The following is a 13549-nucleotide window of genomic DNA, read 5'->3' on the forward strand; positions in this document are numbered from 1 at the left end:
GTCGAAAAAGTAAAAAAACTCCGCAACACTCATTCATTACTGCTCCAGACAGCGCACCCCTCACGACCTAATTAAACTCTCATAAGCAAACAAAAATCTGACCACCTTTGCCCCGGGTGAGGATTTAACTCACGACCTTCAGATTTTGAGACTGACGCGCTGGCTACTGCACTACCGAGGCGGACAGGGGTCACTGGGAAACATAACCGGTATCAATAGTTCCCATAAGTTAATGGTCGAAAAATTAAGAAAACTCAGCAACAGTCATTCATTACTGCTCCAGAAAGCGCACCCCTCACGACCTAATTAAACACTCATAAGCAAACAAAAAATCTGCACCGCCTTTGCCCCGGGTGTGGAATAAACTCACGACCTTCAGATTACGAGACTGACGCGCTGCCTATCGCGCTACCGAGGCGGAAAGGGGTCACAGGGACACGCAACCGGGATCATTAGTTCCCACAAATTAAAGGTCGAAAAAGTAAGAAAACCGAGAAACAGTCATTCATTACTGCTCCAGACAGCGCACCCCTCACGACCCAATTAAACTCTCATAAGAAAATAAAAACTCTGCACCGCTTTTGCCCCGGGTGAGGATTGAACTAACGACCTTCAGATTATGTGACTGACGCGCTGCCTACTGCGTTACCGAGGCGGACAGTTGTCACTAGCAAACACAATCGGTATGAATAGTTTCCACAAGTGAAAGGTCGAAAAAATAAGAAAACCGAGCAACAGTCATTCATTACTGCTCCAGACAGTGCACCCCTCCCGACCTAGTTAAACTCTCATAAGCAAACAAATAAACTGCACCACCTTTGCCCCGGGTAAGGATTGAACTCACGACCTTCAGATTATGAGACTGAAGCGCCGCCTACTGCGCTAGCGAGGCGAACAGGTGTCACTGCGAAACACAATCGGTATCAATAGTTCCCACAAGTTAAAGGTCGAAAAAGTAAGAAAACTCCGCAACAGTCATTCATTACTGCTTCAGACAGCGCACTCCTCACGACCTAATTAAACTCTCATAAGCAAACAAAAATCTGACCACCTTTGCCTCGGGTGAGGATTTAACTCACGACCTTCAGATTTTGAGACTGACTCGCTGCCTACTGCGCTACCGAGGCGGACAGGGGTCACTGGGAAACATAACCGGTATCAATAGTTCCCACAAGTTAACGGTCGAAAAATTAAGAAAACTCAGCAACAGTCATTCATTACTGCAGCAGAAAGCGCAACTCTCACGACCTAATTAAACACTCATGAGCAAACGAAAATTCTGCACCGCCTTTGCCCCGGGCGTGGAATAAACTCACGACCTTCAGATTATGAGACTGACGCGCTGCCTACTGCGCTACCGAGGCGGAAAGGGGTCACAGGGACGCGCAACCGGGATCATTAGTTCCCACAAATTAAAGGTCGAAACAGTAAGAAAACCGAGAAACAGTCATTCATTGCTGCTCCAGACAGCGCACCCCTCACGACCCAATTAAACTCTCATAAGAAAACAAAAATTCTGCACCGCTTTTGCCCCGTGTGAGGATTGAACTCACGACCTTCAGATTATGAGACTGACGCGCTGCCTACTGCGCTACCGAGGCGGGCAGTTGTCACTAGCAAACACAATCGGTATCAATAGTTCCCACAAGTGAAAGGTCGAAAAAATAAGAAAACCGAGCAACAGTCATTCATTACTGCTCCAGACAGTGCACCCCTCCCGACCTAGTTAAACTCTCATAAACAAACAAATAAACTGCACCGCCTTTGCCCCGGGTAAGGATTGAACTCACGACCTTCAGATTATGAGACTGAAGCGCCGCCTACTGCGCAAGCGAGGCGAACAGGTGTCACTGGGAAACACAGTCGGTATCAATAGTTCCCACAAGTTAAAGGTCGAAAAAGTAAGAAAACTCCGCAACAGTCATTCATTACTGCTCCAGACAGCGCACCCCTCACGACCTAATTAAACTCTCATAAGCAAACAAAAATCTGACCACCTTTGCCCCGGGAGAGGATTTAACTCACGACCTTCAGATTTTGAGACTGACGCGCTGCCAACTGCGCTGCCGAGGCGGGCAGGTGTCACTGGGAAACACAATCGGTATCAATAGTTCCCACAAGTTAAAGGTCAGAAAAGTAAAAAAACCGAGCAACAGTCATTCGTTACTGCTCAAGACAGTGCACCCCTCACGACCTAATTAAACACTCACAAGCAAACAAAAAATCTGCACCGCCTTTGCCCCGGGTGTGGAATAAACTCACGACCTTCAGATTATGAGACTGACGCGCTGCCTACTGCGCTACTGAGGCGGGCAGGTGTCACTGGGAAACACAAACGGTATCAATAGTTCCCACAAGTTAAAGGTCAGAAAAGTAAAAAAACCGAGCAACAGTCATTCATTACTTCTCCAGACCGTGCACCCCTAACGACCTAATTAAACTCTTATAAGCAAGCAAAAAATATTCACCGCCTTTGCCCCGGGTGAGGATTAAACTCATCACCTTCAGATTATGAGACTGACGCGCTGCCTACTGCGCTACCGAGGCGGACAGGGGTCACTGGGAAACGCAACGACGATCATTGGTTCCCACAAACTAAAGGTCAAAAAAATTAAAAACCGAGCAACAGTCATTCATTACTGCTCCAGACAGTACACCCCTCACGACCTAATTAAACTCTCATAAGCAAACAAAACATCTGCACTGCCTTTGCCCCGGGATAGAATTGAATTCATGACCTTCCAATTATGAGACTGATGCGCTGCCTACTGCGCTATCCAGGCGGACAGGTGTCACTGGGACACGCAACCGGGATCATTAGTTCCAAGAAATTAAAGGAAGAAAAAGTAAGAAAACCGAGCCACAGTCATTCATTACTGCTCCAGACAGTGCACCCCTCCCGACCTAGGTAAACTCTCATAAGCAAACAAATAAACGGCACCGCCTTTGCCCCGGGTAAGGATTGAACTCACGACCTTCAGATTATGAGACTGAAGCGCCGCCTACTGCGCTAGCGAGGCGAACAGGTGTCACTGGGAAACACAATCGGTATCAATAGTTCCCACAAGTTAAAGGTCGAAAAAGTAAAAAAACTCCGCAACAGTCATTCATTACTGCTCCAGACAGCGCACCCCTCACGACCTAATTAAACTCTCATAAGAAAACAAAAATCTGACCACCTTTGCCCCGGGTGAGGATTTAACTCACGACCTTCAGATTTTGAGACTGACGCGCTGCCTACTGCACTACTGAGGCGGACAGGGTTCACTGGGAAACATAACCGGTATCAATAGTTCCCATAAGTTAACGGTCGAAAAATTAAAAAAACTCAGCAACAGTCATTTATTACTGCTCCAGAAAGCGCACCCCTCACGACCTAATTAAACACTCATAAGCAAACAAAAAATCTGCACCGCCTTTGCCCCGGGTGTTGAATAAACTCACGACCTTCAGATTATGAGACTGACGCGCTGCCTACTGCGCTACCGAGGCGGAAAGGGGTCACAGGGACACGCAACCGGGATCATTAGTTCCCACAAATTAAAGGTCGAAAAAGTAAGAAAACCGAGAAACAGTCATTCATTACTGCTCCAGACAGCGCACCCCTCACGACCTAATTAAACTCTCATAAGCAAACAAAAATCTGACCACCTTTGCCCCGGGTGAGGATTTAACTCACGACCTTCAGATTTCGAGACTGACGCGCTGCCTACTGCGTTACCGAGGTGGACAGGGGTCACTGGGAAACATAACCGGTATCAATAGTTCCCACAAGTTAACGGTCGAAAAATTAAGAAAACTCAGCAACAGTCATTCATTACTGCTCCAGAAAGCGCAACCCTCACGACCTAATTAAACACTCATAAGCAAACAAAAAATCTGCACCGCCTTTGCCCCGGGTGTGGAATAAACTCACGACCTTCAGATTATGAGACTGACGCGCTGTCTACTGCGCTACCGAGGCGGAAAGGGGTCACAAGGACACGCAACCGGGATCATTAGTTCCCACAAATTAAAGGTCGAAAAAGTAAGAAAACCGAGAAACAGTCATTCATTACTGCTCCAGACAGCGCACCCCTCACGACCCAATTAAACTCTCATAAGAAAACAAAAAATCTGCACCGCTTTTGCCCCGGGTGAGGATTGAACTCACGACCTTCAGATTATGAGACTGACGCGCTGCCTACTGCGCTACCGAGGCGGACAGTTGTCACTAGCAAACACAATCGGTATCAATAGTTCCCACAAGTGAAAGGTCGAAAAAATAAGAAAACCGAGCAACAGTCATTCATTACTGCTCCAGACAGTGCACCCCTCCCGACCTCGTTAAAGTCTCATAAGCAAACAAATAAACTGCACCGCCTTTGCCCTGGGTAAGGATTGAACTCACGACCTTCAGATTATGAGACTGAAGCGCCGCCTACTGCGCTAGCGAGGCGGACAGGTGTCACTGGGAAACACAATCGGTATCAATAGTTCCCACAAGTTAAAGGTCGAAAAAGTAAAAAAAAACTCCGCAACACTCATTCATTACTGCTCCAGACAGCGCACCCCTCACGACCTAATTAAACTCTCATAAGCAAACAAAAATCTGACCACCTTTGCCCCGGGTGAGGATTTAACTCACGACCCTCAGATTTTGAGACTGACGCGCTGCCTACTGCACTACCGAGGCGGACAGGGGTCACTGGGAAACATAACCGGTATCAATAGTTCCCATAAGTTAATGGTCGAAAAATTAAGAAAACTCAGCAACAGTCATTCATTACTGCTCCAGAAAGCGCACCCCTCACGACCTAATTAAACACTCATAAGCAAACAAAAAATCTGCACCGCCTTTGCCCCGGGTGTGGAATAAACTCACGACCTTCAAATTACGAGACTGACGCGCTGCCTATCGCGCTACCGAGGCGGAAAGGGGTCACAGGGACACGCAACCGGACTCATTAGTTCCAACAAATTAAAGGTCGAAAAAGTAAGAAAACCGAGAAACAGTCATTCATTACTGCTCCAGACAGCGCACCCCTAACGACCCAATTAAACTCTCATAAGAAAACAAAAAATCTGCACCGCTTTTGCCCCGGGTGAGGATTGAACTCACGACCTTCAGATTATGAGACTGACGCGCTGCCTACTGCGCTACCGAGGCGGACAGTTGTCACTAGCAAACACAATCGGTATCAATTGTTCCCACAAGTGAAAGGTCGAAAAAATAAGAAAACCGAGCAACAGTCATTCATTACTGCTCCAGACAGTGCACCCCTCCCGACCTCGTTAAACTCTCATAAGCAAACAAATAAACTGCACCGCCTTTGCCCTGGGTAAGGATTGAACTCACGACCTTCAGATTATGAGACTGAAGCGCCGCCTACTGCGCTAGCGAGGCGGACAGGTGTCACTGGGAAACACAATCGGTATCAATAGTTCCCACAAGTTAAAGGTCGAAAAAGTAAAAAAACTCCGCAACAGTCATTCATTACTGCTCCAGACAGCGCACTCCTCACGACCTAATTAAACTCTCATAAGCAAACAAAAATCTGACCACCTTTGCCTCGGGTGAGGATTTAACTCACGACCTTCAGATTTTGAGACTGACTCGCTGCCTACTGCGCTACCGAGGCGGACAGGGGTCACTGGGAAACATAACCGGTATCAATAGTTCCCACAAGTTAACGGTCGAAAAATTAAGAAAACTCAGCAACAGTCATTCATTACTGCAGCAGAAAGCGCAACTCTCACGACCTAATTAAACACTCATGAGCAAACGAAAATTCTGCACCGCCTTTGCCCCGGGCGTGGAATAAACTCACGACCTTCAGATTATGAGACTGACGCGCTGCCTACTGCGCTACCGAGGCGGAAAGGGGTCACAGGGACGCGCAACCGGGATCATTAGTTCCCACAAATTAAAGGTCGAAACAGTAAGAAAACCGAGAAACAGTCATTCATTACTGCTCCAGACAGCGCACCCCTCACGACCCAATTAAACTCTCATAAGAAAACAAAAATTCTGCACCGCTTTTGCCCCGTGTGAGGATTGAACTCACGACCTTCAGATTATGAGACTGACGCGCTGCCTACTGCGCTACCGAGGCGGGCAGTTGTCACTAGCAAACACAATCGGTATCAATAGTTCCCACAAGTGAAAGGTCGAAAAAATAAGAAAACCGAGCAACAGTCATTCATTACTGCTCCAGACAGTGCACCCCTCCCGACCTAGTTAAACTCTCATAAACAAACAAATAAACTGCACCGCCTTTGCCCCGGGTAAGGATTGAACTCACGACCTTCAGATTATGAGACTGAAGCGCCGCCTACTGCGCAAGCGAGGCGAACAGGTGTCACTGGGAAACACAGTCGGTATCAATAGTTCCCACAAGTTAAAGGTCGAAAAAGTAAGAAAACTCCGCAACAGTCATTCATTACTGCTCCAGACAGCGCACCCCTCACGACCTAATTAAACTCTCATAAGCAAACAAAAATCTGACCACCTTTGCCCCGGGTGAGGATTTAACTCACGACCTTCAGATTTTGAGACTGACGCGCTGCCAACTGCGCTGCCGAGGCGGGCAGGTGTCACTGGGAAACACAATCGGTATCAATAGTTCCCACAAGTTAAAGGTCAGAAAAGTAAAAAAACCGAGCAACAGTCATTCGTTACTGCTCAAGACAGTGCACCCCTCACGACCTAATTAAACTCTCATAAGCAAACAAAAAATCTGCACACCTTTGCCCCGGGTGTGGATTGAACTCACGACCTTCAGAGTATGAGACTGACGCGCTGCCTACTGCGCTACCGAGGCGGACAGGGGTCACTGTGAAACACAACCGGTATCAATAGCTCCCACAAGTTAAAGGTCGAAAAAGTAAGAAACCTCAGCCACAGTCATTCATTACTTCTCCAGACCGTGCACCCCTAACGACCTAATTAAACTCTTATAAGCAAGCAAAAAATATTCACCGCCTTTGCCCCGGGTGAGGATTAAACTCACGACCTTCAGATTATGAGACTGACGCGCTGCCTACTACACTACCAAGGCGGAGAGGGGTCACTGAGAAACGCAACCGGTATCATTAGTTCCCACAAATTAAAGGTCGAAAAAGTAAGAAAACTGAGCAACAGTCATTCATTACTGCTCCAGACAGTGATCCCCTCACAACCTAATTAAACTCTCATAAGCAAACAAAACATCTGCGCTGCCTTTGCCCCGGGTCAGGATCGAACTCACGACCTTCAGATTATGAGACTGACGCGCCGCCTACTGCGCTGCCGAGGCGGGCAGGTGTCACTGGGAAACACAATCGGTATCAATAGTTCCCACAAGTTAAAGGTCAGAAAAGTAAAAAAACCGAGCAACAGTCATTCGTTACTGCTCTAGACAGTGCACCCCTCACGACCTAATTAAACTCTCATAAGCAAACAAAAAATCTGCACCGCCTTTGCCCCGGGTGTGGATTGAACTCACGACCTTCAGAATATGAGACTGACGCGCTGCCTACTGCGATACCGAGGTGAACAGGGGTCAATGGGAAACACAATCGGTATCAATCGTTCCCACAAGTAAAGGTCGAAAAAGTAAGTAAAACTCAGCAACAGTCATTCATTACTGCTCAACACAGCGCACTCCTCACAACCTAATTAAACTCTCATCAGCCAACAAAAAATATGCACCGCTTTCGCCCCGGGTGAGGATTGAACTCACGACCTTCAGATTATGAGACTGACGCGCTGCCTACTGCGCTACCGAGGCGGACAGTTGTCACTAGCAAACACAATCGGTATCAATAGTTCCCACAAGTGAAAGGTCGAAAAAATAAGAAAACCGAGCAACAGTCATTCATTACTGCTCCAGACAGTGCACCCCTCCCGACCTAGGAAAACTCTCATAAGCAAACAAATAAACGGCACCGCCTTTGCCCCGGGTAAGGATTGAACTCACGACCTTCAGATTATGAGACTGAAGCGCCGCCTACTGCGCTAACGAGGCGAACAGGTGTCACTGGGAAACACAATCGGTATCAATAGTTCCCACAAGTTAAAGGTCGAAAAAGTAAGAAAACTCCGCATCAGTCATTCATTACTGCTCCAGACAGCGCACCCCTCACGACCTAATTAAACTCTCATAAGCAAACAAAAATCTGACCACCTTTGCCCCGGGTGAGGATTTAACTCACGACCTTCAGAATTTGAGACTGACGCGCTGCCTACTGCGCTACCGAGGCGGACAGGGGTCACTGGGAAACATAACCGGTATCAATAGTTCCCACAAGTTAACGGTCGAAAATTTAAGAAAACTCAGCAACAGTCATTCATTACTGCTCCAGAAAGCGCACCCCTCACGACCTAATTAAACACTCACAAGCAAACAAAAAATCTGCACCGCCTTTGCCCCGGGTGTGGAATAAACTCACGACCTTCAGATTATGAGACTGACGCGCTGCCTACTGCGCTACTGAGGCGGGCAGGTGTCACTGGGAAACACAATCGGTATCAATAGTTCCCACAAGTTAAAGGTCAGAAAAGTAAAAAAACCGAGCAACAGTCATTCATTACTTCTCCAGACCGTGCACCCCTAACGACCTAATTAAACTCTTATAAGCAAGCAAAAAATATTCACCGCCTTTGCCCCGGGTGAGGATTAAACTCATCACCTTCAGATTATGAGACTGACGCGCTGCCTACTGCGCTACCGAGGCGGACAGGGGTCACTGGGAAACGCAACCACGATCATTAGTTCCCACAAACTAAAGGTCAAAAAAATAAGAAAACCGAGCAACAGTCATTCATTACTGCTCCAGACAGTGCACCCCTCACGACCTAATTAAACTCTCATAAGCAAACAAAACATCTGCACTGCCTTTGCCCCGGGATAGAATTGACTTCATGACCTTCAAATTATGAGACTGATGCGCTGCCTACTGCGCTATCCAGGCGGACAGGTGTAACTGGGACACGCAACCGGGATCATTAGTTCCAAGAAATTAAAGGTCGAAAAAGTAAGAAAACCGAGCCACAGTCATTCATTACTGCTCCAGACAGTGCACCCCTCCCGACCTAGGTAAACTCTCATAAGCAAACAAATAAACGGCACCGCCTTTGCCCCGGGTAAGGATTGAACTCACGACCTTCAGATTATGAGACTGAAGCGCCGCCTACTGCGCTAGCGAGGCGAACAGGTGTCACTGGGAAACACAATCGGTATCAATAGTTCCCACAAGTTAAAGGTCGAAAAAGTAAAAAAACTCCGCAACAGTCATTCATTACTGCTCCAGACAGCGCACCCCTCACGACCTAATTAAACTCTCATAAGAAAACAAAAATCTGACCACCTTTGCCCCGGGTGAGGATTTAACTCACGACCTTCAGATTTTGAGACTGACGCGCTGCCTACTGCACTACCGAGGCGGACAGGGGTCACTGGGAAACATAACCGGTATCAATAGTTCCCATAAGTTAACGGTCGAAAAATTAAAAAAACTCAGCAACAGTCATTTATTACTGCTCCAGAAAGCGCACCCCTCACGACCTAATTAAACACTCATAAGCAAACAAAAAATCTGAACCGCCTTTGCCCCGGGTGTGGAATAAACTCACGACCTTCAGATTATGAGACTGACGCGCTGCCTACTGCGCTACCGAGGCGGAAAGGGGTCACAGGGACACGCAACCGGGATCATTAGTTCCCACAAATTAAAGGTCGAAAAAGTAAGAAAACCGAGAAACAGTCATTCATTACTGCTCCAGACAGCGCACCCCTCACGACCTAATTAAACTCTCATAAGCAAACAAAAATCTGACCACCTTTGCCCCGGGTGAGGATTTAACTCACGACCTTCAGATTTCGAGACTGACGCGCTGCCTACTGCGTTACCGAGGTGGACAGGGGTCACTGGGAAACATAACCGGTATCAATAGTTCCCACAAGTCAACGGTCGAAAAATTAAGAAAACTCAGCAACAGTCATTCATTACTGCTCAAGAAAGCGCAACCCTCACGACCTAATTAAACACTCACAAGCAAACAAAAAATCTGCACCGCCTTTGCCCCGGGTGTGGAATAAACTCACGACCTTCAGATTATGAGACTGACGCGCTGTCTACTGCACTACCGAGGCGGAAAGGGGTCACAGGGACACGCAACCGGGATCATTAGTTCCCACAAATTAAAGGTCGAAAAAGTAAGAAAACTGAGAAACAGTCATTCATTACTGCTCCAGACAGCGCACCCCTCACGACCTAATTAAACTCTCATAAGAAAACAAAAAATCTGCACCGCTTTTGCCCCGGGTGAGGATTGAACTCACGACCTTCAGATTATGAGACTGACGCGCTGCCTACTGCGCTACCGAGGCGGACAGTTGTCACTAGCAAACACAATCGGTATCAATAGTTCCCACAAGTGAAAGGTCGAAAAAATAAGAAAACCGAGCAACAGTCATTCATTACTGCTCCAGACAGTGCACCCCTCCCGACCTCGTTAAACTCTCATAAGCAAACAAATAAGCTGCACCGCCTTTGCCCTGGGTAAGGATTGAACTCACGACCTTCAGATTATGAGACTGAAGCGCCGCCTACTGCGCTCGCGAGGCGGACAGGTGTCACTGGGAAACACAATCGGTATCAATAGTTCCCACAAGTTAAAGGTCGAAAAAGTAAAAAAAAACTCCGCAACACTCATTCATTACTGCTCCAGACAGCGCACCCCTCACGACCTAATTAAACTCTCATAAGCAAACAAAAATCTGACCACCTTTGCCCCGGGTGAGGATTTAACTCACGACCTTCAGATTTTGAGACTGACGCGCTGCCTACTGCACTACCGAGGCGGACAGGGGTCACTGGGAAACATAACCGGTATCAATAGTTCCCATAAGTTAATGGTCGAAAAATTAAGAAAACTCAGCAACAGTCATTCATTACTGCTCCAGAAAGCGCACCCCTCACGACCTAATTAAACACTCATAAGCAAACAAAAAATCTGCACCGCCTTTGCCCCGGGTGTGGAATAAACTCACGACCTTCAAATTACGAGACTGACGCGCTGCCTGTCGCGCTACCGAGGCGGAAAGGGGTCACAGGGACACGCAACCGGGATCATTAGTTCCCACAAATTAAAGGTCGAAAAAGTAAGAAAACCGAGAAACAGTCATTCATTACTGCTCCAGACAGCGCACCCCTCACGACCCAATTAAACTCTCATAAGAAAACAAAAAATCTGCACCGCTTTTGCCCCGGGTGAGGATTGAACTCACGACCTTCAGATTATGAGACTGACGCGCTGCCTACTGCGCTACCGAGGCGGACAGTTGTCACTAGCAAACACAATCGGTATCAATAGTTCCCACAAGTGAAAGGTCGAAAAAATAAGAAAACCGAGCAACAGTCATTCATTACTGCTCCAGACAGTGCACCCCTCCCGACCTCGTTAAACTCTCATAAGCAAACAAATAAACTGCACCGCCTTTGCCCTGGGTAAGGATTGAACTCACGACCTTCAGATTATGAGACTGAAGCGCCGCCTGCTGCGCTAGCGAGGCGGACAGGTGTCACTGGGAAACACAATCGGTATCAATAGTTCCCACAAGTTAAAGGTCGAAAAAGTAAAAAAACTCCGCAACACTCATTCATTACTGCTCCAGACAGCGCACCCCTCACGACCTAATAAAACTCTCATAAGCAAAGTAAAATCTGACCACCTTTGCCCCGGGTGAGGATTTAACTCACGACCTTCAGATTTTGAGACTGACGCGCTGCCTACTGCACTACCGAGGCGGACAGGGGTCACTGGGAAACATAACCGGTATCAATAGTTCCCATAAGTTAATGGTCGAAAAATTAAGAAAACTCAGCAACAGTCATTCATTACTGCTCCAGAAAGCGCACCCCTCACGACCTAATTAAACACTCATAAGCAAACAAAAAATCTGCACCGCCTTTGCCCCGGGTGTGGAATAAACTCACGACCTTCAGATTACGAGACTGACGCGCTGCCTATCGCGCTACCGAGGCGGAAAGGGGTCACAGGGACACGCAACCGGGATCATTAGTTCCCACAAATTAAAGGTCGAAAAAGTAAGAAAACCGAGAAACAGTCATTCATTACTGCTCCAGACAGCGCACCCCTCACGACCCAATTAAACTCTCATAAGAAAATAAAAACTCTGCACCGCTTTTGCCCCGGGTGAGGATTGAACTAACGACCTTCAGATTATGAGACTGACGCGCTGCCTACTGCGTTACCGAGGCGGACAGTTGTCACTAGCAAACACAATCGGTATGAATAGTTTCCACAAGTGAAAGGTCGAAAAAATAAGAAAACCGAGCAACAGTCATTCATTACTGCTCCAGACAGTGCACCCCTCCCGACCTAGTTAAACTCTCATAAGCAAACAAATAAACTGCACCACCTTTGCCCCGGGTAAGGATTGAACTCACGACCTTCAGATTATGAGACTGAAGCGCCGCCTACTGCGCTAGCGAGGCGAACAGGTGTCACTGGGAAACACAATCGGTATCAATAGTTCCCACAAGTTAAAGGTCGAAAAAGTAAGAAAACTCCGCAACAGTCATTCATTACTGCTTCAGACAGCGCACCCCTCACGACCTAATTAAACTCTCATAAGCAAACAAAAATCTGACCACCTTTGCCTCGGGTGAGGATTAAACTCATCACCTTCAGATTATGAGACTGACGCGCTGCCTACTGCGCTACCGAGGCGGACAGGGGTCACTGGGAAACGCAACCAAGATCATTAGTTCCCACAAACTAAAGGTCAAAAAAATAAGAAAACCGAGCAACAGTCATTCATTACTGCTCCAGACAGTGCACCCCTCACGACCTAATTAAACTCTCATAAGCAAACAAAACATCTGCACTGCCTTTGCCCCGGGATAGAATTGAATTCATGACCTTCAAATTATGAGACTGATGCACTGCCTACTGCGCTATCCAGGCGGACAGGTGTCACTGGGACACGCAACCGGGATCATTAGTTCCAAGAAATTAAAGGTCGAAAAAGTAAGAAAACCGAGCCACAGTCATTCATTACTGCTCCAGACAGTGCACCCCTCCCGACCTAGGTAAACTCTCATAAGCAAACAAATAAACGGCACCGCCTTTGCCCCGGGTAAGGATTGAACTCACGACCTTCAGATTATGAGACTGAAGCGCCGCCTACTGCGCTAGCGAGGCGAACAGGTGTCACTGGGAAACACAATCGGTATCAATAGTTCCCACAAGTTAAAGGTCGAAAAAGTAAAAAAACTCCGCAACAGTCATTCATTACTGCTCCAGACAGCGCACCCCTCACGACCTAATTAAACTCTCATAAGAAAACAAAAATCTGACCACCTTTGCCCCGGGTGAGGATTTAACTCACGACCTTCAGATTTTGAGACTGACGCGCTGCCTACTGCACTACCGAGGCGGACAGGGGTCACTGGGAAACATAACCGGTATCAATAGTTCCCATAAGTTAACGGTCGAAAAATTAAAAAAACTCAGCAACAGTCATTTATTACTGCTCCAGAAAGCGCACCCCTCACGACC

At 47.4% G+C, this 13549-nt stretch overlaps 22 non-coding genes across 22 annotated transcripts; all 22 read right to left on the reverse strand.

Moving 5' to 3' along the window:
- Nucleotides 1-108: 108 nt before the first annotated feature.
- Nucleotides 109-181, reverse strand: TRNAL-CAA (transfer RNA leucine (anticodon CAA)). Its single transcript has one exon. It is a non-coding gene; the product is annotated as a tRNA-Leu (tRNA).
- An 873-nt stretch (nucleotides 182-1054) lies between these two features.
- Nucleotides 1055-1127, reverse strand: TRNAL-CAA (transfer RNA leucine (anticodon CAA)). Its single transcript has one exon. It is a non-coding gene; the product is annotated as a tRNA-Leu (tRNA).
- A 401-nt stretch (nucleotides 1128-1528) lies between these two features.
- TRNAM-CAU (transfer RNA methionine (anticodon CAU)) lies at nucleotides 1529-1601 on the reverse strand. The gene has a single exon. It is a non-coding gene; the product is annotated as a tRNA-Met (tRNA).
- Nucleotides 1602-2000: 399 nt separating this feature from the next.
- Nucleotides 2001-2073, reverse strand: TRNAL-CAA (transfer RNA leucine (anticodon CAA)). The gene has a single exon. It is a non-coding gene; the product is annotated as a tRNA-Leu (tRNA).
- A 1109-nt stretch (nucleotides 2074-3182) lies between these two features.
- TRNAL-CAA (transfer RNA leucine (anticodon CAA)) lies at nucleotides 3183-3255 on the reverse strand. Its single transcript has one exon. It is a non-coding gene; the product is annotated as a tRNA-Leu (tRNA).
- A 399-nt stretch (nucleotides 3256-3654) lies between these two features.
- TRNAS-CGA (transfer RNA serine (anticodon CGA)) lies at nucleotides 3655-3727 on the reverse strand. Its single transcript has one exon. It is a non-coding gene; the product is annotated as a tRNA-Ser (tRNA).
- Nucleotides 3728-4128: 401 nt separating this feature from the next.
- On the reverse strand, nucleotides 4129-4201 carry TRNAM-CAU (transfer RNA methionine (anticodon CAU)). The gene has a single exon. It is a non-coding gene; the product is annotated as a tRNA-Met (tRNA).
- Nucleotides 4202-4602: 401 nt separating this feature from the next.
- Nucleotides 4603-4675, reverse strand: TRNAL-CAA (transfer RNA leucine (anticodon CAA)). Its single transcript has one exon. It is a non-coding gene; the product is annotated as a tRNA-Leu (tRNA).
- Nucleotides 4676-5076: 401 nt separating this feature from the next.
- TRNAM-CAU (transfer RNA methionine (anticodon CAU)) lies at nucleotides 5077-5149 on the reverse strand. Its single transcript has one exon. It is a non-coding gene; the product is annotated as a tRNA-Met (tRNA).
- A 399-nt stretch (nucleotides 5150-5548) lies between these two features.
- TRNAL-CAA (transfer RNA leucine (anticodon CAA)) lies at nucleotides 5549-5621 on the reverse strand. Its single transcript has one exon. It is a non-coding gene; the product is annotated as a tRNA-Leu (tRNA).
- Nucleotides 5622-6022: 401 nt separating this feature from the next.
- Nucleotides 6023-6095, reverse strand: TRNAM-CAU (transfer RNA methionine (anticodon CAU)). The gene has a single exon. It is a non-coding gene; the product is annotated as a tRNA-Met (tRNA).
- Nucleotides 6096-6494: 399 nt separating this feature from the next.
- TRNAL-CAA (transfer RNA leucine (anticodon CAA)) lies at nucleotides 6495-6567 on the reverse strand. The gene has a single exon. It is a non-coding gene; the product is annotated as a tRNA-Leu (tRNA).
- A 163-nt stretch (nucleotides 6568-6730) lies between these two features.
- On the reverse strand, nucleotides 6731-6803 carry TRNAM-CAU (transfer RNA methionine (anticodon CAU)). The gene has a single exon. It is a non-coding gene; the product is annotated as a tRNA-Met (tRNA).
- An 875-nt stretch (nucleotides 6804-7678) lies between these two features.
- Nucleotides 7679-7751, reverse strand: TRNAM-CAU (transfer RNA methionine (anticodon CAU)). Its single transcript has one exon. It is a non-coding gene; the product is annotated as a tRNA-Met (tRNA).
- Nucleotides 7752-8150: 399 nt separating this feature from the next.
- TRNAL-CAA (transfer RNA leucine (anticodon CAA)) lies at nucleotides 8151-8223 on the reverse strand. The gene has a single exon. It is a non-coding gene; the product is annotated as a tRNA-Leu (tRNA).
- Nucleotides 8224-9333: 1110 nt separating this feature from the next.
- On the reverse strand, nucleotides 9334-9406 carry TRNAL-CAA (transfer RNA leucine (anticodon CAA)). Its single transcript has one exon. It is a non-coding gene; the product is annotated as a tRNA-Leu (tRNA).
- A 399-nt stretch (nucleotides 9407-9805) lies between these two features.
- TRNAS-CGA (transfer RNA serine (anticodon CGA)) lies at nucleotides 9806-9878 on the reverse strand. The gene has a single exon. It is a non-coding gene; the product is annotated as a tRNA-Ser (tRNA).
- A 401-nt stretch (nucleotides 9879-10279) lies between these two features.
- On the reverse strand, nucleotides 10280-10352 carry TRNAM-CAU (transfer RNA methionine (anticodon CAU)). Its single transcript has one exon. It is a non-coding gene; the product is annotated as a tRNA-Met (tRNA).
- Nucleotides 10353-10753: 401 nt separating this feature from the next.
- On the reverse strand, nucleotides 10754-10826 carry TRNAL-CAA (transfer RNA leucine (anticodon CAA)). Its single transcript has one exon. It is a non-coding gene; the product is annotated as a tRNA-Leu (tRNA).
- Nucleotides 10827-11227: 401 nt separating this feature from the next.
- TRNAM-CAU (transfer RNA methionine (anticodon CAU)) lies at nucleotides 11228-11300 on the reverse strand. Its single transcript has one exon. It is a non-coding gene; the product is annotated as a tRNA-Met (tRNA).
- A 399-nt stretch (nucleotides 11301-11699) lies between these two features.
- TRNAL-CAA (transfer RNA leucine (anticodon CAA)) lies at nucleotides 11700-11772 on the reverse strand. The gene has a single exon. It is a non-coding gene; the product is annotated as a tRNA-Leu (tRNA).
- A 1582-nt stretch (nucleotides 11773-13354) lies between these two features.
- TRNAL-CAA (transfer RNA leucine (anticodon CAA)) lies at nucleotides 13355-13427 on the reverse strand. The gene has a single exon. It is a non-coding gene; the product is annotated as a tRNA-Leu (tRNA).
- Between the last annotated feature and the right edge of the window lie 122 nt (nucleotides 13428-13549).

The sequence above is a fragment of the Rhipicephalus microplus genome, chromosome 3 (genome assembly GCF_043290135.1).
Source record: "Rhipicephalus microplus isolate Deutch F79 chromosome 3, USDA_Rmic, whole genome shotgun sequence".
Taxonomy (NCBI): Eukaryota; Metazoa; Arthropoda; class Arachnida; order Ixodida; family Ixodidae; genus Rhipicephalus; species Rhipicephalus microplus.